This window comes from Sorex fumeus, unplaced genomic scaffold (assembly GCF_029834395.1).
Source record: "Sorex fumeus unplaced genomic scaffold, SorFum_2.1 ptg000043l, whole genome shotgun sequence".
Lineage (NCBI taxonomy): Eukaryota > Metazoa > Chordata > Mammalia > Eulipotyphla > Soricidae > Sorex > Sorex fumeus.
Window position 1 is genome coordinate 29,859,114 of NW_026606100.1, and position 27,660 is coordinate 29,886,773.

A 27,660-nucleotide genomic window follows, 5' to 3' on the forward strand; every position below is an offset into this window, starting at 1 on the left:
TAGGGGACCACATGGTATTGGGAATCAAAGCCAGTGACCACTGGAGTATCTTGGACCTTATAAAGGTATCTTTAGACCTGAAGAGAGGTATGTTGCTGAAGAGGAAAAGCATAAGACAGAATATCATATGGAATAATGTAGGGCTGGAGCAATGGTGTGAGGGCTGAGGCTCTTGCCTTGCATGCAGCTGACCCTGTTTTCATATCTAAGCACCACCAGGAGCAATCCCCTAACTACAGAGCCAGGGTCTCAAAATAACAACCAAAAACCAACCAACCAAATAGATATCCAGGCAAAGGCACAATTTTAAAAAGCACCAATGAGAAATTATTATATCAAGATGGGGGGGATGAGGGGTGGGAGGGATACTGGGATCAGTGGTGGTGGAGAATGGGCACTGGTGGAGGGATGGGTACTCGATCATTGTATAACTGAAACCCAAGCACAAAAATTTGTAAGTCTACAACTGTACCTCATGGTGTTTCACTAATAAAAATTTTTTAAAAAATGGTTTAAACGTGTTTTTTTTTTCTTTTTGGTCGGGAGTTACTCTTGGCTCTGCTCTCAGGAATAACTCCTGGCGGTGCTGGGGGACCATATGGGATGCTGGGAATTGAACATCTTTCATCACATTCCAGGATGCGGCCCTAGCAACCCCTGAACACCACCAGGGTGTCCCTAATGGCCTTGCCCCTGCAGCCCCGAGCAGCACTGCATCCTAGGGCTCTCGCACAGGATCAAGGGCTGGTTGGCTGAGAATCACCGGAAGATCCCTGGGGCTATATAAGCACCTCCTGAAAATGTCCCCCTCCTCAAAACATCATCTTTTTTTTCTTTTTAGGTCATACACAGCGATGCTAAGGGGTTACTCCTGGCTCTGCACTCAGGAATTACCCCTGGTGGAGCTCAGGGGACCATATGGGATGCTGGGAATCAAACCCAGGTTGGCCGCATGCAAGGCAAAAGCCCTACCCATTGTACTATGGCTCCAACCCCGAAAACATCATTTTTATCCACTTCCCCAGCCCTTTCCTTCCCTGTTTGTTGTTACTACTGCAGTGGTGTTGGGTTGCATGCTTGGCTTGGTGCTCACATACCCTTGGTTGCAGTGCACAGGGGATCCCAAATGGTAAAGCCACCTGGATGCTACTTGGCATATGGGCAGAGCTGGGACTGGAACTCTCCACCTAGTGCCTGTAAGGCAGGTGCTCAAGCACTGAGTTATTCCCAGACCTTTGATATTGTAGCTCAAAAATTTTTTTAAGGGGCCAGGACATAATATATGGGTAGGACAGATGCTTTCATGCACCTTCACTCAATGTTCCCTAAAGAAGCACCAACATTGGTGAGCACCACGGCCTGGTTAAGCCCTAGAGCAACCTGGAGTAAGCACCACCACCCTCCGAACCACCCCCACTCCACGGAGCACCATGGCGGAAATGTGGAAGCACCGCAGCCTGGCAAGTGTGGAAACCCCATCATCAAATCAACAAAGGCAAGGGGGGGCGGTGGAGAGAGGAGAGAATTAAAGTTCTAGACAAAAATGTTTTTATTAGGTAATTAAAACATAGACAAGTTGGGATGCTGGACCCCAGAGAGTTTATAACCTCCCCTGTTCTTTTCCAGTTGTCTTGCCGATCTATGTTTTGATAACTTTGTTGTTTTTGGTAATTCGATGTCACAAAAATCTTTCCAAACAACATTATTAGTTGTTTTATTTTTATTTTTGTCTATTTGGGGGCCATATCCAGTGGTACTCAGGGCTTACTCCTGGTTCTGTGCTCAGACAGCACTCCTAGCCCGTTTGGAAATGATGTTTGGCAGGAGAGCTAGCTCAATAGATTGGAGCACATGCTTCACATGTTGATGATCTGGGCTCAATTCCTGGCACTGCCTGGTTGGTGACCATATGGGGATCCCAGGGATTAAACCCAGGTTGGACATGTATAGCACATAGTACTATCGCTTCGGTCCAGCAGCTTTACTTTTCTACTTGTAAATAAAATTTCTTTAAATTATATACTAAGAGGAAAACGAAGTTAAGAAACCAGTGATTCAATTCCAAATTAAATCAATTGAATAGCATGGATTCAATTCCAAAAGGGATGTACAAGAACTCAGCAATCTGATGGGAAGGTATGGTGAGCCCTGCATACTAGTCAGTATGTCCCTAGAAAAACTGGTGGTGTCACTCCATCAAAAGTACCACATACACTGTCTACATAGGCTGTATCAGGATGTTCTTTTTAAATACTACCAGCTATAAGGATTCACATTTAATGGGCATTTATTTCAGGCCAGGCAGCATGCTTAATGCTTTGACATGCATCTCAAGGACTTGTTACCTAAGGAAGGACTGATCACCCCCATTTTCATTTCTTTTGGGGGCTGGATTTTGGCTCATACATTAATGCTCAAGGACTGTTCCTAGCTCTGTGCTCAGAAATGACTCCTGGCAGCGCTTGGGAGGTGGGGATCATATGCAGAGCCAAGGATCAAACCAGAGTCAGGCGGAGGAGGATGCATGCAAGTCCTTACCTCCTGGACTATCTCTCTCTCTCTCTCTCTCTCTCTCTCTCTCTCTCTCTCTCTTGGTTTTTGGGTCATACCCGGCTATGCATGGGATTACTCCTGGCTCATGCATTCAGGAATCGCTCCTGGCGGTGCTCAAGGGACCACATGGGATGGTGGAAATTGAACCAAGATCAGCAACGTGCAAGGCAAACACCCTACCCGCTGTGCTACCGCTCCAGCCCTGGACTATCTCTCCAGCCTAGAAATCCTCCCCATTTTCTAGACAAGGGAGCTAAAGTTCTATAAAGTTCCTTCCCTCCAGGTCTCTTAGCTGCGAGGGGGTAGGGCTGGGCTTCTGCTAGTTTCTCAGACTCAAGCTTTGTGGCACTACAGATTATGTCTTATATTTGCCTTCGTGAATCAATGGATATAGAACAGGGTGAGGCTGGGAGTTTGGAAACTCTTTCCTGCCTTTGGGAAAGTGTCCTGGTGGGTGGACTGGTTCACCCTTGGTAGGTGCCTGAGGTGAGAGAGGAGCCATGGAGAGGCTTGGGGTCCTTAGGTGCTTGGGGTAGGTGAGGTCCATGGAGGTGATGCCAGATCAGATCCAGTCCATCCCCCATGCGTCTCTTCTAGGCTTCTCATCACAGAGCAGGAGCACCTGCTTTGCATATTGGATCCCTGGGTTTGGTTCCCGGTATCACACAGTCCCCTGAGCACTGAATCTGGAATAGCCCCCAAACCCCTGGGTGTGGTGCCCCAAGCGCAGTAAATAAATAGACTTCTGATCGCCATGAGTATGATCTCATGATCTCATCAACACCAACTTCCTTTAGGTCAGCCCCGCTGTCTTTTATCTCAGATGAATTTACATCTTACATTTTCAAATCTTTCTGACAAAAGTAGGGGCACACAGCAGAGGGATCCTCTCAGTGCCTGATTCCTGCCCCAAGCCATACCAGCAGCTGAACCATAGACGTTTGGTTGCTGAGGCTTCTGGGCCAAAACAAACCTTTCCTTCCCAACATCTCACCTCAGCTCTGGGCAAATGAAGCTCTGTGGATCAACCTCAAAGGGTGCAGACAACTGCACCCTTGTGTACCTCACAGTGGCCACCCTGGAGTGTGGTGAGCCGGGCCTGGCTCGTGCTTATTGGATTCCAGCCCCTCCTACTCCCATCCATCCTCAATCCTCTGCATTTCGGGGGTTGGGGGGACTCTCAACCATGCTCAGGAGCTACTCCCTGCTCTGTGCTCAGGGGCTTGCCCCTGTCAGTGCTGGGGCACATGCAGTACCAGGGACGGACCCTGGCCTCCCACATGCAAAGCAACCACCCTCCCCCCTCAAAACCTGGGAGGACTCTTGGGCTTAGAAGAGGGATCCCCGCCCTCTCCTCTCTGGAAAGAAAGATGGCAGCCTCATGGGAGCCTTGTGGAGAGTAGGTCTGAGCCGGGGGTGGGGGCGCGACTGAAACCTCATGGGACGGGGTCGTTCTGGCCCATCCTTCACGCCCTACCGAGGTCACCAGTTGCCCCCCACGAGCGGCTCTCCGGCACGGCCACGGCCCCAGAAGCACAGAAACCAATCTCTTAATTATCTGACTCTCAGTAGAAATACTTCCAGGGTTAATAAATAAAATAGCAGAAATCCAAAACCGCGCGGCCGTAATAGCGGCCGCGCGACATTATTTAATTCTTGAACCCAGCTGTAGAAAGCAAATCATGATGCAATGCTTTTTCAGCATGGCTGATTTGGGGGGGGGTAAAGTCTAAATAATAATCGTGCAACTTTTATCGAAACAATGAAGCTAGTCAAAGTAGATAGAGTGTTAACTAGAATTCATCTGCCTCACAGGCATTGGGGGGATGGGGGGGCTTATTGGGGTTCTTCGTGGTGAAAAATAAGTATTGGTAAAGGGAAATGTGAATGATATTTGCATGACCGAGACCTAAACCTGAAAGCTTGATAACTTTTCCCACAGCAATTCAATAAATAAATCAATCAATAAATAAATAAAAAAGAAGAGGGATCCCTGCTCTGAGCCCTCTTGAATCCTTCCACTGAAAGCCACTCATCTCCTGGCCATGATCTCACCTCCTGCTCACTGGTCTTACTGGTGGTCAGGGTTGGGTTTATTTGGGAGGGGCCACCTATGTGGTGCTCAGTAGACCCAGGGTGTTTTCCTGCCAGTTCCCGGCCAGACAGACCAGTGATTTGATGTGAGGATGCAGGGTTACTCGGTCCCCATAGTGCCGAGAACCACCAAGGCCACATCTGGTGATGCTCAGAGGAACACACGTGATGTCAGGGATTGAACTGTGGTTGGCTATATGCAAGGCAAATGCCTTAACTCCTGTCCTATTACTCAGGCCTTCGCTCTTTTTTTTTTTTAATTTTAAGAATAGTTTTGGCCTCCACCCTTTAAGCTTGTTCCCTTCCTCTCTCAGGCTCTGCTGATGTCTGGGTCTGGCCCCTTCTCGGTCAGGGTTTGGGGATGCTCATGTTCTTTCTGCTGCTCTGTCTCCTGCAGACACTCTCTCCTGGTCTAGAACAGATTTCTTACCTCCAGCAAGTTGTTCTTCTGCCTAGAATGTTCTTCCCTCCTTTCTTACCTGGCTGGTGCAAGTTTTTCATTTAGTTTGTTTTCAGCAGTGCTGGGGGGGGTCAAACCCAGGGACTCGCACCTGTCCGGCACATGTTCTCCACCTGAGGCACCTCTGCCGCTGTGGCCTGGCGAATATTATGATATTCTCAGCTGTTATCTCCTCCAAGATGGTCTTTCCATCTCTGTTTAGGGCCCTTTTTAGCCTTTTTTTTTCCTTTTTGGGTCACACCTGGCGACGCACAAGATTACTCCTGGCTCTGCACTCAGGAATTACCTCTGGCAATGCTCAGGGGACCATATGGGATGCTGGGAATCGAACCTGGGTCAGCTGCATGCAAGGCAAGTGCCCTATCCACTATGCTATCTCTCCAGCCCTCCCCCCTTTTAGCTTTTAACTTCATAGATTCATGCCTGGTCTCCTGTTCTGGGTCTGGACTTTGAGTCCTCGCCTTACTCAGTGGATGTCCCAGCCCCTAGCAGGGTTTGTCACGGAGTTAATGTTAGCAAATTTTGCTTATTTGATGCACTAAGTACTTAGTGATCGAGCCTCTTCTGGAAGAAGGCTAGCCTGTGCCCCATCATTTTCATCTGCTGTGAGGAGGATTCTTTCCTGGTCTTGTGTGTGCGTGTGTGCGTGCGCTTGTGTGTGTGTGTGTGTGTGTGTGTGTGTGTGTGTGTGTGTGTGTGTGTGTAGTGTAGTGGATGTCATTCACCTCCAACCCTATTGAGTGGCCTAGTGCAGGGCACCTAGCCAGACTCTCCCTCAATAGACTCTCCCTTTGTGGGTTCTCATAATCCTCTGGTTTTCTACTTTTGTATTTGCCAACAGCAAAGTTACCATATATGGGTGGCATTAGTGGTTAAGCTGTGTCATACAACTCTAATAAGTCCCCTAGTCTCAGTAGTTTATTTCATTATGTATTGGTTTGGGACCATACCCAATTGTGCTCAGGGCTTACTCCAGGCTCTGTGCTCAGGGGGTCACTCCTGAGCTCAGGAGGTGCTTGGGGGATTGATCCCAGGTCCATCACGTGCTAGACAAACATCTGACACCCTATACTATCTCTCTAGTTGCTCCGTAGTTTATTTACTTTGCAGGGAGGGGTGAGGGTTGGGCTTTACTAAGTTCTGCTTGGTGGCTATCTATAACTCTGTACTCAGGAGTGACCACATGTGGTGTCAGGATTGGAGCCAGGGTCACCACTGAGGCCACATGCAAGGCAAGTTCCTTCCTTTCCTCCTCTACTAACTCTCAGGTAAGTGTGAACAGTTTAAGGAAATGAAGATTGTTTTCTCCTGCATAGCACATAGCTTGATTTTGCTGGGGGTTCTTTGAACTACCAGGTCTTAGGAACACAGTCTGGGTCTAAGAAGAAAGTTTGATCTTGTTTACATTTGTTTAATCTTCTGTTTCCCAAAGTCTCTGAACAAGAAGTTACTTTTCATATATAATACCTGTTTTTCCTCTATGGCCTTGTGCTGAGAAATGTCTGCCCATGGTGTCTCTCTAATAAAAATCAAAATTAAAAATTGTTAAATAAAAAAAAGTGGCTGAGCAGGGTCAAGGACATGCCTTAAAGGATTTGGGGCACATGATGCATTCAGGAGCCCCAGGTTTGATCCCCAGAACCATATGGTCCCCTGACAGCGCTGGGAACAATGCCCAAGCACAGAGCCAGGAATGGGCCCCAGGCACCTCCAGGTGCAGCCCCAAAACAAGAACAAAAGACACTTCGTTCGCATAACACTTTGTGCTTCACAAAATACTTTTTACAGGGCTGGAGGGAGAGAGTACAGGGGGTAGAATGCTTGCCTTGCATCCTGCCCACCTGGTTTGAACCCCCACGCCGCATGTGGTCCCCGAGCACCATCAAGCGTCGCTGCTGAGCACAGAGCCAGGAATAGCCCCTGAGATCTGCTAGGTGTGACCCTCAAACAAACAAAACTTTTTACATCTATAGTCCACTTCTCCCTAGCAGCAGCCGCCCCGGGAAGGAGCTAGAAGATGCAGATGAGGGATCCGTTGCTCAGGAGGTGCCAGTCAAGGACACACCAGCCTTGCGGGACAGCTATCAGTCACTTTCTTCTCTCTCAGTCCTGCAGAGGAGGTCTCAGTCCCAAAGGCTCTGTCCTTCCTGGCACGACATCCTGGGTTGGAGGACTCTGTGACAAAGTGGTGGAGTACAGCCAGGCTAAGAGTCAGCCAAACTAGAGTTCCAACCCAAGTCTGACAACCACTTCCTAGCAGGGACCACCTCTTTCTCTTTGTAAAACTAGCCCCATAGGACAGTGGCAAAATAAAGGGAGCCAATGTCTGACATTTAGCCAGAGTTCCACAAATACCAGTTTCATATCTTTTTTAGAGTGATAACTTGATTTTTCTTTTCTTTGGGATCCTTGGGCTATATAGTAAATATGGCATCAGTTCCCTAGACCAGGGTTCTTTGTAGGAGATAGGTTAAGTCCTTGAGTGACTTTCAGATGTGCAGATGGTACCGAGGAGGAACAGGGCCTGGGGCCCTCCTCGATGACAATGCTGAAACCCAGAGTGACATCTCTAGAGTTGCCACTTCTTCTTTTTCCCCTGTGTGGGACCGTTGCAGATGGTCATTCTCCTGGGATCTGAGTGCAGAGAAGTAACTTCCCAGGTGGCCACCCAGGTGGATGCTATATGGGGGCCTGGAGAGCCACGTTCAGGAACTGTCTAAAGGCCAAGATTCTGGATAGGCAGCATCTAAGGGCCTCAAAGTCTTGCTAAACCCTTATCTGAAAGGGCTTCCCACAGTGTCAGGAGAAGCCTGAGGGAGAAAGGGGAAGATGGGAGCTTGTAGCTCGGGGAGTAACTGCTTCACAGAACTCACTGGCACCCTGGCCGCCTGTGGAGCTTCCAATACACACTGTGTGGACCCTTGTGGGGTCTCATTTTTCATATGGAAAACATGGACCCTTGAGTTTTCCTGGCTTTGAAGTTGTATTTGTTTTTGAGTTGGCCTGTTAGAAATATGCCTGGGGCTCCCGAATGCAAATCATGTGCCCCAAACAAATATATTAGAAATAATTGGGTGATGTCTCCGAGAAGAGAGAGCTATTTTTATTTTTGTTCTTGTATGGGGGGTCACACCCAGCTGTGCTCAGGGCTTACTCCTGGCCCTGTGCTCAGGGATCACTCCTGGAGGTTTCTGGAGGACCATGTGGGGTGCAGGAGATCAAACCCATGTGTATTGCATTGCAAGGCAAGCATCTTACCCTCACTACTATCTCTCCAGTTCCCGAAAAGTGAACCATTGTCTAATCAATGACTCTCAAACATTTTAACCCAAACTTCCAAATCAGAATATATTTTGCATGGTGTCACAGTACACACACACACACACACACACACACACACACACACACAGAGATACACACACCCCAGAAATAAAAGTTTCAATAAGCAATATCTACACTTACATATCTAAAGCACCCTGGAATTTTATTTTCTGTTTTATTCTATTTCGTTAAATTGATTTCATGACCTGCTAATGGATTGCAGCTGCACTTTGAAGAACATTGGTAGATGATGACTTGTCCTTGGAGGTGATTGAAGAAGATGCTGTTCATGAATAATGAAATTCAGATGAACAATGCCAACGGCTGAACAGACTGACTGTGTTCTTTAAATGCTCATAACGGGTCCATTATCTGGTTTTCTGTCACCCTTGAACATTGAGATTGGAGACACTAAAATCACTAGCAGTAAGAACAACATTTACTGAGGACCTCCCCAGAGTAGACAACTGGGCTAGACACTTGAGTGGGAATAAAAAATATATATATGAATGAGTGACCGGACGCAGCTCAGAGGCAGAAGCACCTACCTAGCCAGCATGAGGCCGTGACTTCGGTTTTGAGCACCCCTAGCCCCACTTGTCCCAAGCTTTATCCTGGCAGAACTGCCATTTGGGACCCCTGCTGCCATAATAAGGTATGTGCTCTTTAACAGTCAAGGATGTGTGAGCCCTGCCACCAAACGTGTTGCCCTGGGAGCACCACAAAGTGGGCAAGCATTTTAACATGTGCAAACCACACAACAAGTGTGCAACCCTGTAGAGCTTCACAGTCATGTGAAAGTGACCTCTGGTGCACAAAACGACATCAGAAAGGGAAATGAGGGGAATAAATAATTCAAAATATTTTATTTATTTATTTATTTATTTTTGGGGGAGTCACACACTTGGCAATGCTTAGAGGTTACTACTGACTTTGCACTAGGGGTTACTCTTTTATTTTTGCTTTTTGTGTCACACCCAGTAATGCTCAGGGGTTACTTCTGACTCTGCACTCAGGAATTACTCTGGCGGTGCTTGGGGGACCATCTGGGATGCCAGGGATCAGACCCGGGCTGGCTGTGTGCAAAGCAAACGACCTACCCACTGTACTATGGCTCCAGCCCCTAAGGAATTACTTCTGGTGGTACTCAGAGGAGCATATGGGATGCCTGGGTTCAAACCCAGGCTGACTGTATGCAAAGCAAGCACCTTATCCACTGTACTATCTCTCTAGCCCTGTCACTGTCACTGTCACTGTCCTCCCATTGTTCATCGATTTTCTCAAGCGGGCCCAGTAACGTCTCCAACGTGAGACTTATTGTTACTGTGTTTGGCATATCGAATATGTCATGTGTAGTTTGCCGGGCTTTGCCGTGCCGGCGAGACACTCTCGGTAGCTTGCCAGGCTCTCCAAGAGGGGCGGAGGAATCGAACTTGGGTCAGCTGCGTGGGCCGCGTGCAAGGCAAACGCCCTACCCACTGTGCTATCTCTCCAGCCCTCTCTAGCCCTAACAATTCAAAAATATTTAGTAAAATGTAAATATATGAGAGATAACCTCTGTCCTTACAAGAGTTCTAGTGAAAGAGGTGACCTGGAATCATACACAAAAATAAAATGGGGGCCTAGAGAGATAATACAGCAGTCAGGGAACTTGCCTTGTACATAGTTGATCTGGGTTCAATCTCTGGTACCCCATATGGTCCCCCAAACCCCTCCAGGAGTGCAGAGCCAGGAGTAAGCCCTGACCACCACCAGGTATAGCACAAAACAAAATTGGCAAATACATAACAGATTTCAGATCAAGGTGGCAGTTAGTAAAAATCACACTAATTGTTCCACACTAGAAAATAAACTTTGTCATTAGACATACTAACTAAATTTTTAAAAAGAAAGTGACAGTGTTTTTTATTAGTGAATCACCGTGAGGTACAGTTACAGACTTATAAACTTTGGTGCTTGTGTTTCAGTCATACAATGCTTGAGTACCCACTCCTCAACCAGTGTCCATTCTCCACCACCGATGATCCCAGTATCCCTCAATTTTTAAAATGTACAAAAAAATGTTGAAAAGCATATAGCCCTAAATGCCAGGAGTGAAAACTCGTAGCCAATGTGGCCAGAAGAGGCTCCTGAGGCCTGAGAGCTTCTATATGTCACAAGAACCAAAGTTGAACAGTGACGGTACAGCAGGCCCTGGATGACCACATGCTGGGAGACAGGAACCAATCTCCCTTCAGAAATGTAGGAACCATAAAGTGAAACTTTATCGAGGTAATAGAAACCATAAAACACCACTCACTGATTCCTCAAAAAAAAGTCATAATAGAACTCACATAGGACCCAGAAATTCCACTTCTTGGCATTTACCCCCGCCAAACACAAAAACATTAATTTGAAAAGATACATGCACACTTATGATCATTGCCACACTTAGTACAATAGCCAGGATATGGAAACAACTCCAATGTCCAGTGACCATTGAGTGCTAAGACTGTAGTACATGTAGTACACAGTTCAATGCAGCTTAAGGAAAGTTCCTGCAGTGGGGGTCGAATGGAGGGTATCACGCTAAGCAAAATAAGTCAAAGCAACAATAATAGAGACCAGATAACCTCATTCATCTGTGGCATAGAGAGAGAGACAAAATAAAGAACTACAGTTTCAAAGAGTGATAAAAAGCTTGGTCCTGGATAACAAAACTGAGATTCTGAAGCACTAGGGGCAGGAAAGGGATATGAAAAAACAGATCAGAAGTAATATGAGGGATGTAGTGGAAAGAATTAGGCGTTCTGGTAGTGGTGGAGGTACAGCAATTTTGCACATCAAAGCCATAACTCTCACAACCAGGTTACCTAAGTTACAATTAAATACATATCAAAACAAAAACAACAACAAAAAAAACCAAAAAAATCTTCCCACTCATCAGCAAGGATTTGGTAGAGGAAGCTTGTCACTGGCTTCTTTCTGGAGCTGAGATGGAATATGGTGTATCTTGGTGGGTATGAGGGGTACATTTGCATTTTTAAAAATTTGGGAAACTCAATTCAAGAAGATAATAGATAAAATGGCCTATAAGCAGTATGACCCATGTTTTCCCAGAAGAGACAAAACTGTTTGGCATGATTCCTCCTCTGTGGTCAAGGATATGTGAACCACCCATAGGACCCAAGTCCTATGGAGACAACCTTACAAGCCCCAAGAGGAAATGAACCAGTGCAAGAAACAGAGATAGGCATTGGTACAATTGTACAGTGGGTAGGTATTTGCCTTGCGTGCAATTTCCTAGGATTCCATGTGGTCCCTGAGCACCACTAGGACTAATTCCTGAGGGCAGAACCAGGAGTAAACCCTGAGCATCACAGGATTTGGCCCCAAAACACAAAGAAGAAAGAAAGAAAGAAAGAAAGAAAGAAAGAAAGAAAGAAAGAAAGAAAGAAAGGAAAGAAGGAAGGAAGGAAGGAAGGAAGGAAGGAAGGAAGGAAGGAAGGAAGGGAGGGAGGGAGGAAGGGAGGGAGAGAGGAAGGGAGGAAAAGGAAGGAAGGAAGGAAGGAAGGAAGAGAGGGAGGGAAGAGAGGAAGGGAGGGAGAGAGGAAGGGAGGAAAAGGAAGGAAGGAAGGAAGGAAGGAAGGAAGGAAGGAAGGAAGAGAGGGAGGGAAGGAGGGAGGGAGGGAGGAAGGAAGGAAGGAAGGAAGGAAGGAAGGGAGGAAGGGAGGAAGGAAGGAAGGAAGGAAGGGAGGAAGAGAGGAAGGAAGAGAGGAACGAAGAGAGGAAGAGAGGAGGGAGGGAAGGAAAGAATAAAGGAAGAGAGATAATACATTGGAGAATTTAAATAACTGTATAACAATATTATATAGAAAATGCTTTAAAATAAATTTATTTAAATGGTCCCCCCAGCACTAATAAAGGCCAAGAACCCAAAGGCAAAAATAAGATATAATAGGCAGGAAGTAAAGTTGAAAAAGAACCAACTAGAATTTCTAGAAGTAAAATAATATTTAAACAAAAGTACAATACAAGAGTGAAACTGTGAACAGTGACATTACCGAAGAGAGAATTATCCAATTGGAAAACATGGGAAAGTACCCATAATGCATCTCAAGAGTTAAAAATTAGAAAACTCGGAGCTGAAGCAATAGCATAGCGGGTAGGGCATTTGCCTTGAACGCGGCCAACCTGGGTTTGATTCCCAGCATCCCATATGGTCCCCTGAGCACCGCCAGGGGTAATTCCTGAGCTCAGAGCCAGGTGTAACCCCTGTGCACTGCCAGGTGTGACCCAAAAAGGTAAAGGTAAAGGTAAAGGCCCTCCCGTTGATCGTCGATTTGCTCGAGCGGGCCCAGTAACGTCTCCATTGGAGACTTTGTTGTTACTGTGTCAGGCATATCGAATACTCTCGGTAGCTTGCCGGGCTCTCTGAGAGGGGCAGAGGAATCGAACTTGGATCGGCCATGTTGGCCGCTTGTAAGGCGAACGCCCTACCCGCTGTGCTAAAAAGCAAAAAAAAAAAATTTAGAAAACTCAACATAGACACTAAGAGATACAAGAAATAAAAACAAGAATGTACAAATGATGTACTAGAGGAGTATACAGAGAGCAAATTAGAAAAAGCAATATATGAAGATACAAAGGTGGAAAATTTTCAAACTTTGAATGCAGAAATGAATTCTTAAGAAGGAACTCAAGTGGATTTCCTAGAGGAATCAATAAAAATAGTTTGACACCTAAGCACATTAGAACCTTACTGCAGAACATCAGCGACAAACTCAAGAACTACCATCATCAGGACATTCTGTAGTGACAGGCTTCTGATTAGAAGCAACAGAAACTAGAAGTCAGAGAATTGCATCCTCAAAACACTAATGGAAGGTGGCTGTCAGCTTCCATCACTAACTCAGATCATCCACCAAGAAGGATGACATAAAGAAAAATCTCAGATCAACTGAAAAATGATAGCCATTCACAGATCCTTGTTAAGGGAATTTCTAAAAGATTTCTATGAGAAGGAACTTGCATCCAATAGAAAAATTCAGAATTCTAGAAGGAATAGTGAGCAAAGAAATTTATTCATGACTTGGGGGCCAGAGTGATAATACTGTGGATAGGGCTCTTGCCTTGCACATGACCAACCTGGGTTGGATCCTTAGCACTCAATTTGCCTCCCCTCCCCTCCTCCCATCATCCCAATCATCACCAGGAGTAATTCCTGAGTGCAGAACCAGGAGTGACCCCTGAACACTGCTGAATGGAGTCCAAAAAGAAATAAAAAGAAATTTGCTCACTATTGGGTAAATCAAATAATAATAGTAATGGTAATAGTGAGAGTCGGAGAGATGGCGAACCTGGGTTAGCCAAGTGCGAGGCAAACACCGTACCTGGTGCACGATGGCTCTGGCCCCTCTTGGCAGTGTCTGGGGACCATGCAGTGCCGGGGATGGAATACAGGGCTCTCACAGGCAAGATGAGATAAAACTAATAAAACTAATCAAAACCCTCCCCCTGAAGCCACATCCCCAGCCCCAACTATGACCATTTTGTCTGACTTGTTCCTCTTTCCTTCCTTTCTGGCTGTTGTTGATCAGGGGTTCCCCATTTGGCTGTGTTGCTCACACACCCAGCCACGGTGTCCATCAGGGGTGACATGCTTTCAATTGTGGTGTTTGCCCAGGTGCTCTCTCCAGGGGTAATGCTCCTTGTGCTGGGGTATGGATGCACCTCCTGATTTAGCACTCAACGGGGATTGCCGAAGTGCTCACACACACAGAGTGCTGGGTTACTCTCCTGACTGTGGTGCTCGCCAGGGTCACACCCTCTAGTGAAGAGCTAGCCCGCACACACCTCGTTGTGCACTGGGGGTCACACACCCTGGCAGTCCCCGGGGACCCAGACACTGGAGCTGTAGGGACAGCACTCGGCATGTGTGGAAGCCCTAGGTGGAACTGCAGCCTTGTGCTGTGCGAGGCAGAAACTTTGGCCTCCATCCCCTGAGACCCTGATGAAAGAACAAAAATATGATGAACTGGGACCGAAGTGACATTACCAAATGTCTTATGTGCAGCTGACCTGGGTTCTGTCCCTGGGATACAATAGGGTCCCCGAGTCCCACCAGGTGTGATCCCTGAGTGCAGAGCCAGGAGTAAGCCCTGAGAACTACAGGGTGTGGCCCCAACTAGTATTATATATGTTTTCATACAGGTATATAAAACTAATATATAAGTAAATCATATAAAACTAATAAAACTAATCAACAGTGAGCTAAAATGCCAACCAATGAATAACATGAAAATGGATTAAGTTGAAGAAGTTGGTCCAAGATTGGTCTAAGATTCTTTTTTTGCTTAAAAAGAGAATCAAAATATCGATTACTTAGCTAAAGACCTAGAAAAGGATGTACCCATGGTGTTAGATCCCACCATAATGTGGATCATCTTCTAGGACCATGGGTACTTTTACTATGGAGGAATCTGGATGCGGCCTCCTTAAACAGGACCAAGCTATCATCACCAAGAATGGGGTGTGGAGGTGGAGGATTTGTTCCCTGCTGGCTCCCTATCCAGTGCACCACAAAGAAAGCATCACCCATGTACGATTCTGGCCCAAAATTGCCTGAATTCAATGGTGAAGATCTAGTCAGGCAAATCCACATTAAGGGACATTCTGCTGCCTGAACTTTTCAAAGTTAAGTGAAAGAGAGAAAAAAAATCAAAGGATGCAGAACTATTTCAGAGTGAAGGATATTAAAAAGACCAAAAAGTGGATCAAATAGTAAAGCACATGCCTTACATGTGTGGGGACCTGGGTCCAATTCCAGTTTCATGCCTCCCTGTGGCTATTGCTCCCATGACTCCAAGCTCTGTTAATCAGGAGCCCCTATAACAGGTGAAAAGACAAGGGCCTGAGGAAAGTCTTGGGGGCTTAGGACACCTGCTTTGTAGGTGCAGAGCCATGAGCTCAAATCTCCAGTGTTACCACATGTGCCAACTGTGATTCTGACAACTGTGATTCTGCTGTCTGCCCAACCCCAGCATTACAAGCACTTTTTTCTCAGGGTGGGGCACACTGGCTGTGCTCATGGGTTAATCTTGGCTCTGCACTCAGGGGTCACTCCCGGCGGTGGTTGGGAAACCATATGGGGTGCTAGAGATTAAACCTGGGTCAACCGCGTGCACGGCAGGTGCCCCTCCCCAATAACAATAAATTATTATTGCTCTGGACCCATTACAAGCACTTTCTGACCACACCACAGTCAGATGTGTGTGAGCTTTGAATACAGAAAGGATTCAACCCTCAGTGAGCGAGCACTGCAACTGAAAAAAAAGATTCATGAGCCCTGAAGAGCGAGCCCAGGAAGAGCAATCCTTGGCGAGCACTGACAGGCATCACCCATGTGCAAGACCTACGACAAAAGCAGCATGAACCTCACCCTGCGGCCCAGGGCACGACTCCTGGGGAAGAACATAGCTGAAAACATGCAAGCACCACAGCTCGGGGTGTGCACAAGTCCAGGCCCCAGAGACAACTGTCAACAACAACAACAAAGAGGAGAAAATATTTTTAATATTTGAGGGGTCTCCCAAGCATCTCTTAGCACCACCAAAGGGTCAATGCAAGGCCCCGAGAATATGGTGGTGCTCAGGCCGGATCCTCACCTTCCTGATTGCTCCTGGTGAGTCAGGGATAGAATCAGGACAAAACCTGGAGTATTTATCTGGTATTTCCCCAACCCACTATATATGTGTATATATGTGTGTGTATGTATATGTACATATACATGTATATATAAAAGTACATATATTAAAATTATATAAAGTGTGTATATATGTATACACATTTGTGTATATATACACATATATATATGTATATGTGTAGGCATTGGCCATATATATGTATATAAATATACATATGGGCCGTATATATGTACATATATGTATGCATATATACAAATGTATACATATGTGTATATACAGATATGTATGTATACATGTATGTATATACACTTACATATATATGTGTGCGAGCCACACCACCAGTGCTTGGGATTTACTCATAATGTTGGGCTTGTGGTCACCCCTGACTTTGTTCAAGGGACCACATAGTTCCCTAGATTGAACCCAGGCTCCCTGCATGCAAAGGTTGCATCCTAGACTTTGAACCATCACTCTGATCCCTCAAAATGTTTTTATAATAAAAAATATCCAATGGAAGATCTTGTATATATCTAATTTGACTTCATTGGGAGGGGGAGCTTGGGGGCCAAACCTGATGGTGGCCAGGGATTACTACTGGCTCTACTCCCAAGGATCACTTGATGGGGCTCGGGTAATTATTTGTAGGGCTCAGAAATGAACTGGGGTCAGCCACATGTAAGGCAAGTGCCCTGTCCACTGTACTATCTCTGCGGTCCCTCTTATTGAATATTTTAAGCTCTCTATATTAGACTAGTGTTAGATTTCCTGGAAGTTATTATTGCACTTCACAGAACAGCAAAATGTCCTTGTGTTTAAAAGATAAATGCTGATGTATTTCGGCGACAGGTATCATAGATGTCAGCAAGTAACGTACAGGCACTTCAAGCATTTGAACACCACAGGATATTTGCTAAGAGCTACGGTGAACTTTTGTTTAGGTGAGCTAATGGGATTGTGGTTAGGTTGAGAGTCCCAACATTTTAGAAATCCCTACGGAACTATTTGTGGGTGGATTGATGTGGTGTCTGTGATTTTCTTCCAAATAACCCTGGGGGAGGGAGAAATGGGGTAGAGAAGAAGGAAGATCCACTATGTCTTGTTATCTGTGGAAACAAGGTGATGTGTATAGCACATGCATTTCCAAAAAACACACTTGAAATTCTCCAGAATTAAAAGTTTGAACGAATCCATAAACCTTGATGTCAGAAACCCCTGTGGGACTCTTCAGGGAAAGGACCACGTGGCTGTACCCTCGCTAGTGAGACCCTGGGCAGGTGGGAGTGAGAACCCTGAGAGGAGGAAAGCCCAGGGTCACTGCAGAGCCCCAAACCCTCTTTCAGGTGGAGGTGCTTACTCTGGGTGGCCTGGTCTTCGGGGTTTATTTATTTATTGGCTTTGGGGCAACACCCAGTAATGCTCAAAGATTACTCCTGACTCTGTGCTCAGGGATCACTCCTGGCAATTCTCAAGGGAACCTAAGGGGTGCTGGGGAACAATTCAGGCTTGGCTACATGCAAAGCATGTGCGCAACCTCCAGTGCTATTTCTCTGGTTCCGTCTTGAGATTGAAAAAAAAAAAAAACAAGACTGGGGGCTGGAGCCATAGCACAGCAGGCAGAGCATTTGCTTTGCACGCGGCCGACCCAGGTTCGATTCCCAGCATCCCAAACGGTCCCCTGAGCACTGCCAAGAGTAATTCCTGAATGCAAAGCCAGGAGTAACCCCTGTGCATCGCCAGGGGAGACCCAAAAAACAAAAATAAAATAAAATAAAATAAAATAAAAAACTAGACTGTTGGGGCCAGGGAGCTAGTACAGTGGTTATGGTGCTTGCCTTGATGTGGCTGACTTGGGTTTGATCCTCGACACCCTGTATGGTCCCCTAGACACTGTCAAGAGTGACTGCTGAATGCAGAGCTGGGAGTAAGTCCTGAGCACTGTTAGGTGTGGCAACCCCCCAAAATCCCTTTTTAAATAACAACAACAACAACAACAACAAAAACAGATGGCTCCCTCCTGGAACAGAAGCCAAATTTCCTATCTGGGCAGTTCCCTGCCCGCCTGCAGCATGAGGCTTTGGAGTCTACTGTTGCTCTGTGTGGGAGACCAGAGACCCAGGGCCTCGCTAAGAAGGGGATGCTCTGCAGAGCCCAGCCAGGCTCTAAGAGCAAACTGTGCAGCCAGGCTCTCAGCACCCTGGGTGCTCAGCCGCCTTCTGGGCTGAAGACAGAGACCCCAGGCATCCTCCGCACTCCTCACGCACCCAGGCCAGGCTGCCTCCCTGCTCTTCCCTCTTCCTCTCCCCCTCCGGCGCCTTCTCAACTCCCTGCCCACTTCCACTCTCCATTCCCTGGCCTCTGCCCCAGCAGCCCAGGGTCCGAGAGAAGGACAGCTTTTATGTGGCTTGTAAAATTCTATTATATCTGTATTCAAAACCTAGCAGCTGAGAAACACTGGTAATAAGCGTGTTATTAAGCGTGTAAATACACTTCCACTCCAGGGCCTCCAAGGAGCGGGGGGCTGGAGGCTTCGTGTCTCCCTGCCCTGAAAGTCCTTTCCCCCGGCCCAGTCCCGATGGCACTGGGGCCCTGTGCAGGGGCCCGCACCTCTGCAGTCTCCAGCACCATCGCCCCGTCAAAGCCAGACTCTCCGAGAAAGGGGGCGGGGGAGAAGGCCGAAGAAAAAAAACATTAGGAAAAAAACTCCCACCCAGAGAGCATCCTTTCTGCAGCACTCAGGAAAAAGGATGTCTCACAGGGGACGGGAAGGCGAAATTTTTTCACATCCAAATGGATTGCAATTTCCCTCCATTTAGCACCTGAAGGTAATTAGCTCGAAGAGACTGCCGAGTGCGAAACACGTTCACGGAACATTAACTCTCACACATTCTCCAGTTGCAGGGAATTAATAGGAAAGATTAAAGTTTAAAGAGAGCAAAATGCCATTACCTCGCCAGCCACCTCTCTCCGCGGCAGTATCCAGCCCCCGAAACCCTTCGGCCAGTGTTTGGGCTGGGGCGCAGGTCTCAGACTCCAGCCTGGCGGGCTGGACACAGGGTGACGCTAGTGAGGAACACCGACCAGTTCCCCCCTCCCCAGCATACTGGGTGCAGAGCAGGGCAGCCTGGAGCCTGCCTCCGGGCGAGCATTGCCCAGTGCCCGTGGACACCAAGTTTGGGAGCTCGAGGACAAATGTGGTCTAAGAGAGGTTGGCACCAAGGTGTTAGTGTGTGTTGAAGTCCTGACTGTATATGGTGGGGTAAGGATTTGCAAGGGTCATTGGGGGTACCCCAGGAATTTGGGAATGGAGGGTGAGATCTGCCTGCTTGGCCAACAGTGGACAGTCAAGAGAGGGAAGCTATCACCCCAGCTTGGGCGGGACTGGAGGGAGTTGAGGGAGATAGAGCAAGTAGTCAACCCCCCCTACACACACACACACACACACACACACACATACAACACGGGTGTGTGCACATGCCCGATCAGCCGCTGTCACACACAGATGGCCTTTGTCACTCTGCTTTATCAAAGTTTATGTAGGTGCCAAATTCTAAAGGTTTCCATGTACGTCAGTATTTTAGGAAAAGATGAGAGAGAGAGGGAGACAGGAGAAAGAGAGAGCAAGAGAGCGAGGGAGAGAGAGAGGGAGTGGGGGAGAGAGAGAGAGGGAGAGAGAGGGGCAGACGCAGGCAGGAGAGAGAGAGAGAGAGCGCGCGAGATGAAATTGAGACATGGAAGAATTTATTGCCCAGAAAATTCCATTCTGCTATCTGATTCAAAAAGTCCAGTCCCCCCAGCTTCGGAAAATCTATTTTCCACATTTTAATACCCTGCAGAACAGTCCTCATAACTCATCCGAGTGTGTTAAGCACAGTTTTATTAGATCTGAAACAAATTTTGGTGGGGAGATACTATAGGTCATTAACCATGGAGTAATTTTATCCTTGTTTCCCTAATGATGCCATAATGGCGAGCGAATTTCTTAACTAAAGACCAAAGAACATTTTGAAGGTCAGTTTCATCTGTGAGCTCCTTCAAGCGCTTCTCAGAGAAGATTGGAAAACTCGCCGATTTTTTGAAGAGTCATTAATAATGTGAAAGCTGAAAGCACCCTCCATTTGCGTTCTTGCTTTTTACCTTTTAATTTTATATCGTCCCCGCTCAGAGCCCGGCTCCCACTCCTTCACCCTCCTCTGGCCCGCCCCACACAGGGAGCCCGGCTGCGGGGGGCCAGGGACCAGGTGGCGGTGAGGGGGGCTGCCGGAGAGACAGAAGAGCTGGAGAAGCCAAAGTCCCCCCGCTGTGGCCAGGGAGCCTCCCTGAGATGGGGGCCTTTGTCATACCCCAGAGCACAGGGTAGGGTGCTGTCCGGGGCATTCCGTGTGCGTGTGCCAGTGTAGAGGTTGAGCCCTGAGCGTTGCGTGGTAGCTGGCCCAGCATAGGCATAGCCGCCACGGGGCTCACTCATCTCTGAGGTTGGGGGCCCCAGTGGAAGTAGGCTGGGAAGGGGAAATAAAAGCCAAGACTGAGTCCAATGGTCTGGGCAGTGGTCACTGGGGGGGACCCTGCTGGGAGAGGAGGGAATCCCAGCAGAGTGGGACATCACCGGGAACCCATAAGACAAGTGATGGACTGGATCCTCGTCCCAGAACATGCACCCTGCGGTGGGGTCATCAGAGGAAACCCTAATGCTGCCCCCCACTCGCTCATAGCTGCACCCCAGAGCCGGCCATCACACTGGCGGGGATGCTCATTTGCTTGTTCCCCAAGTCTGGGGTCTCTTGGGCATCCCTTTCCTCACCTCCTGATCCCTGAGCCCCCAGTTCTTGGGCCCCTTAGTTTCCTCCCAGCCTGGAGCCATGTCCTCCTCTCTCTTGCCCGCCGCTGGGCACGGCTGCAGGTGCCCAGGCAGGAGCCACGGGTGGGGGGGGCAGTTCGGAGTGCGCGGGCGCGCGCACGGTTTGGGCTGGGGGGCGGCGTGGTGACACTCGGCGCTCCCAGATGTGGTGGCAGCGATAATTCCAATTTTATGCCTTTGTTATGGCTTTAATCACTTTCTTTATGCGTTTTGTTCCAGCGATCAGGGAGAGACACCTGATAGGCAAAGAGGATACCAGGGGAACCATTTTTATTTGGAATGTGGTGAGAAGTCTAATTAGAATCTGAATTCTGCTGAGCCTTGAAATGGCCAGCACTTTATCCTGATCGCCTTAGATATTGTTTCGAGTCAATCATCTGTCGTGGCGCTGCCCGCGAGCCGCTCCCCTCACACCCGCTGCCTCCCGCAGCCCCTGCCCCACTCCCCCCAGGAGGGTGCCCCCTTTCGGAGAGAAGGGGGGCACCAGGTCTCCACCTGCAGGGGTGCATGCCTCCTGGGGGGAGGGGGTGCTGTTGGGTCTGGCTGGGCCTCTTCCCGGGAGGTCTGTTTGCTGGGATGTAGAGTATGAATTCATGGGGAAGGAGGGGCCTGTGTGCTGAGAGGCCTGTGTGAGCATCCACGAACATTGGGGTGAGACCAGGCATCTTCTCAGGGCTCTTAACGCACTGCCCCCCCGCCCCCCCGCACACCCCCAGTTCAGCTCTCTATTTGCTCCAGGAAGTAGTGCTCCTGTTTATCCCCCTTGTTTTGGTCTTATATTCACTGTCAAGTCCCCAGATTGAGCTCATCTCCTCCAGAAAGTCTTCCCTGACTACCTGAACCCAAGGAGTGAGCTCTTAGAGGGATCCTGTGGGGTCATGATAACTTTCTATGCCGCCACTCTCTGCCACCAACAATTCCTGCCTATCCATCTCTTTCCCACCTTCAAATGGTTTCTAATTGTCCTCTCTCTTCTAAGTGCGGGCACATGTGTGCATGCGTATGTGTGTGTATCTGTGTGTGTGTGTGTGTGTGTGTGTGTATGTGTGTGGTGTCCTAATTGGACCCAACCCCCTTTTGAGTAGGGAAAAGTGCAGAAGAGAAATAAATATTACTGGGGCTGGAGAGATAGCACAGCGGGTAGGGCGTTTGTCTTGCACACAATCAACCCAGGTTCGATTCCCAGCATCCAATATGGTCCCCTGAACAACACCAGGAGTGATTCCTGAGTGGAGAGCCAGAAGTAACCCCTGAGCATTGCCAGGTGTCACCCAAAAAGAAAAAAAAAAGACTAAAAAATAAATATTACTTTTTTTTTTTTTTTGCTTTGGGATGCACTAGTAGTGCTCAGGGCTTAGTCCTGGCTCTGTGTCCAGGGATCACTCCTGAGGGTGTTCCATATGGATACTGGGAATTGAACCGGGGTCAACCACAACCAAGGCAAGTGCCTTATACTATTTCTCTGGCCCAAGAAGTAAATATTACTCTTAATGGCAATGACATCTCCCCCGCCACTGTGGGACCCCTCAAATCTGACCATTTTCCTGCCCCCCCTTTTTCATAACTCGAGCACACAGCAGGGAACTGTCCCATCAACTCAGGAGCCAATGTCTCTTTCTCAATGTCTCTTTCTGCCTCCAACCCTTACCAGCCCCTCCAGGTGACAGACAGGGGGCTGCGGGGGAGGGGGATGATCAGCACACGCAGAACATGCCAGTCTGGCAGAGAGGGAGGGAACTTGCTTATGCACAGGGTCTCCATGGAGGTGTCCTAGATGCTGGGATCTCCCTTAGGAGTCAGAGTTCCACATGGCCAGTGGTGCTTGTCATTGTAGACAGTTTATCCATGACCCTCAGGCCCATTGGTGTGCCCCTCGGGGGCCCCTGACGGCTATCTGCTGGTCCTAACTTACTGCTGGTCCAAGGGCCACATGACCAGACCCTCTGCACATGCCCCATGGGTCCTCAGAAGGCCTCACCAAGACTGATCACCTCCCCAACCCCCTCCGGACCCCAACTTCTGCTTCTACTTGACCCCTTTCATCCCTGCCTCTTCTTTCCCCTTCCAGGGCCCTCATTCTCCCCAGGCCCTGGGCTATGGGTGGGGTGTGGGGTCCGCACAAACCAGAATCTAGAAAATCATGCACCTGTGGCAAGTGGAGGGGGCTCAATACTCTAGCTCCTGCAGCATCCCTCATCCAGGGTCTGTGCCGGCCCCTCATAGAGGAGCAGGAGGAGGATGAGGAGAAGGGAGGAGTTGGAAGGGTGGTGTTTCAGAACCTTAACTCCTGGTCTTAGGGGAAGGAAAGTGGCAGGGGGCTTCCAAGGGGGAAATCACAATCTGTCATTGACATCCACATAGAAATTCATTTATCAGAGAGAGAGAGAGAGAGAGAGAGAGAGAGAGAGAGAGAGAGAGAGAATGTGTCTGAGTATGTGTGTGAGAGTATATGTGAATGTCTGGGGGTAAGTGTCTGAGTTTATGTGAGTGTGTGAATGAGTTTGAAGATAGATGGGGCATGTAAATGTGTGAGTGTTTGAGTGTCGAGGGTATGTAAGTATATCTGAAGATAAGTGTGCTGCTAATGTGCTAAGTGTGGGGATGGTGTGAATGTGTCTGAGTGTGTGTATGTGAATGTGGCTCAGTATATAGTCAGAGTCCTAAAGATATACTTAATATATACGTGTGTGTATGTACCTAACTATGCTACTGTGTGAGTGTATCTGAGTGTGTGTGAATGTGTTTAAGTGTGTGTTGAATGTGGCTTAGTGTACACTCAGTGTGTCTGAAGATATGTGTATGTAAATTTAGTGTATGGGTGCCAATGAAGGCGTGTATGTGTGTGAATACCTGAGTGTGTGAATATGTCTGAACGTGTGAATGTGACTTAATGTACATGTGTGAGTAAATATGAGTGCCTGAGAGTCTGAATGTGTCTGAGTGTGCACGTAAATGTGGCTTGGTGTACATGAGTAAGTGTATGTGAGTATGTATGAATATCTATATGTGTGTGAATATGTGTACAAATGTGTCTATGTATGAGTGTACACATCTATATGTGAATGTCTGTGTGTGAAGTGAGCGTATATTTCTGCATGTGAATGTGTCTGAATGTGTATATAGAATGTGGTTTATGTACATGTGTATGTGTGAAGGTGTCTGTGTTCGAATGTGCTTTGTGTGTGTGTGAATGTCTGTGAGTATATGTATGAATGCCTATGTGTGAATGTGTGTGTGTGTGAATGTGACTTAGTGTCTATATGTGAATGTGTCTGAGTGTGTGTGAATATGAGTGTGTGTGATATGGCCTGGTGTGCATATGTGTGTGTATTTGTGAATGTCTGTGTGTGAATGTGGCCTCGTGTACATGTGTGAGAGTGTAAGTGTGAATGTGTCTTGGTGGGTGTGAATGTGGCCTAGTGTGCACGAGTGTCTGAGTGGGCATGTGTGTGTGGCGGTGGGGGTGGCGAGGTCATTCTCCGGCTGCAGTGTCCCTGTCTGCAGGAGTAAGGGGAGCCCCTGTGCTGAGGGTGCTGGGGGGAGGGCAGAGACACCCAGGCAGGGCCAGGCAGGGCCGTCCTCCCGTCCCGATGCCCCCGGGGCACTGTCCTCTACATCCGAGCTTGGCTGCAGCGGGGGTAGATGAAAAGGAGGAGAAACTGTTGGATAAAAAGAAATTTGAAAAAAAAAGTAAGTGAAATATTCAAACTGGAAAGTGATATTATAGAAACTGCAGCCCACGGCTCAGTGCATTCAAATTTATTCAAACTCGGCGCCTGACAGTGATGGATGCAGCAGCTTCTCCCACAATATGGAGAAGGCGCGGGGGCATTTAGGACTGCGGGTCCCCTCCGGGAGGGTGGGGGCCCACACCACCTCCTGTGCTCTGCTCCTCCTAGAAGGCAGAGAGGTTCTGGTCCTGCCCCTCTGCTCTGCAAAGCCCCGGTCACTGCCGGCACTGTCCCTGGGATCCTGGGGGATGTGGGGGTACCGGGATTGGGCCCAGGCCAGAGGTCACAGACTGTGGGCCTGAGTGATCTTCGGTCTAAGGATGAACATGGCCAGATCTGTGTGGGGATGTGGACGCGGATGTCTCCTACATCGTCGGGAGAGCTTGGCGGTGTGGGGCCAGGAGTTAGCAGGCAACCTGACACATCCCCAGGCAGGCTGGCTGGGCAATTCCAAGTCGGAGGAATTCGCTCACCTGGCTGGCAGCTGCTCCATGCAGGAGAGGGACAGGAGTGCTCAGGGTACGGGGTGATGGGAGTGTCCCCAAATGCCAAGCCCATCTCCTGTCTCCTCGCGGTCAGCTGGCAGAGTGAGAGACGCACCTGATGTCTTCTACATATCTCTGTGGCTTCCCTGCCAGCCCAGGCCTGGGAACAGCCTGGATCCAGCTCTAGATGCCCTCAATGCAGCCCACAAAGCATCCTGAGCGTCTCCCACACCCGCCACAGGTGAAGCACTTCCTCCGAGAGGGGTTTCCTGTGCCACACTCAGCTGCCAACTCTGTCTTCTCTCCTCAGTCACTCCCCCCGCTTACAAACCTTCAATGACTCCCCAATGCCTACTAAATAAAGCACCAACGCCAGAGTCGGATGTTCACGGCCCTTCTCCATCTCAGCCCTTTCTCCAAGCTTCCCTCTCCCTCTCCTTCACGCTACGTCTGCCAGTCAGACAGACCCTCGCACGCTCCCACCCAGCCCCCTGCACCGCTTCCTGGCCACCTCGACCCAGGAAGGCCTCCTGCCTTGTCACCCATGCCTCGCACCCCCCTAATTAACTCTCCACCGGCTTCAGTTCGAGCACAGCTATCTGTGCCCGTCCATGGCTTTGCCAGGGCCTGCCCTCTGCTCTTGCATTCACTAAATGTCTTTCTATCCAGACGGGGACACTTGCCCCCCACAAGCGCTGGGATGCAGCAGGACTGAATCTTAACTATCCGTACCCTGAGATTCAGGAAACACTTGTTGAAGAAGCACCCAGGAGTGACAAACCAGATCACCCAAAGACCAGGGCCCAAACAGGGTGGGACCTGGCAGAGGCAGCCACACTTGGCCCTTCTGCATCTTCCCCTCTGGACAGTGGTCGCCTGAGAGTTCCCTGCGGTGACTCCTGGCCTCCTGCTCCATCAGGGCAAGCTGGACCCCTCACGTTGCCATGTGCTGCGTGACTGACAGATGAGATGCACACCACCTGCTCCCCCCACCCCCAATAGAGGGGTTTAGCAGAACTCAGTCCCCCCACCCCTCCACGTGGCCACCACAGAGGACCCCCTGAGAACCAGCTCTAGGCTGGCTTGGGTGTGGGCTGTGGGGTGGGGGATGCCATAAGAGCAGCCCTCTGGTTTACTTGCTCCTGGGAGGTGAGATTCATCTCCTCTGTGACTCTCAGACCACGAGACTCAAGGGGCTTCTGCAGTAAAGCAGAGGGGCTGTGATGGGTGAGGGGTCAGTGGGGGGTGGGGGAGAGGGTGCTAAGCCCTTCCCTGAAGCTGCCCTGAAATGCCACTGAATCCAAAAGTGACATCTGTCTTTGGTTGGTTGGTTGTTATTTTAGGGACCACACCTGGCAGTGCTCCGGGCTTACTCCTGACTGTGCTCAGGGATCAGTCCTGGCAGGCTCGGGGGTATCATACAGGATATGCGGGGATCAAACCCAAATTGGCCATGTGCAAGGCAAGTGTTTTACTATACTATTGCTCCAGCACAGAAGAGGCTCTTTGATCACTGGACAGTCGCCTGCCCTGGGTGTCCTGGGGAGGCGTGCCTACAACAGCAAACGCAGGCAGTGCTGCAGGGCCCAGCTGGCTGGACAGGAAGGTCAATGTGGAGGTTAGTAGCGTGTGAGTCCTTGTGGACCAAAGCAACATCCTGCTCAAGCATTAAGTGAGCATCTACTTTCCTCAGCACTACCTTCTGTCCCCTGCCCCTCCTCCCTCAGCCGTTGATGACAGGGCACTGGGGGTCCTGGTGCAGGTGGCCCAAGTGACTTGTGTGAGAGCCCCCAGTGCCTTGAGGACAGAGCGGGCCCCTGCCCTAAACTTAGCGCTGGCTTGGGGAAGCCTAGTTAGGACCCTCCCCTCCTTCCCCAGCCACCAGCCTATGGAGAGGTGCAGAAAGGAGCTCCTGGGGAGGAGCTTCATGGAGGCTGGGGGATCTTGGACGGTCCCTCGGTGCACTAAGAGGGGCCCTGGGCCCTGAGTTGTCACTCCTTTTCCTTCCATCCACTTTGGGAATGAGGTCAAGTGCAGAAGAGGCAGCGGTTGACCAGCCACTGCTTCCCTCAAGGGCTCTTGGCTGACCTGGCTTCAGCCCCCTCTAGGGGGAGCAAGTCTGGGATGCTCAGGAAGGGCCCCTGGACCACAGCCCTCCCCGCCCGGCCCTCCCCACGCGGGCCCCGCAAAGCAGCGCGCTAAACTCCGGGAGATTTACAGCGGGCGGCTGGGCGGCGCGGGCCGGCCGCCGGTGAGATATCTCCAAACAGCGCACTAACCACTTTCCATTTTATACCTCACCAGCTTTATAGCATCTTAAGGATTTCTGTGCACGGCTGGCTTCCCGCCCAGGGAAAAAACCCAGCCTTGTAAATAAATACTAAATATATATGAACAGAGACGACAGCGAGAGACGCGGGGGCGGGGGCAGGCGTGGGGAGGGGGGTTGCTGCAGGGTGGGAGGGTGGGTATCAGC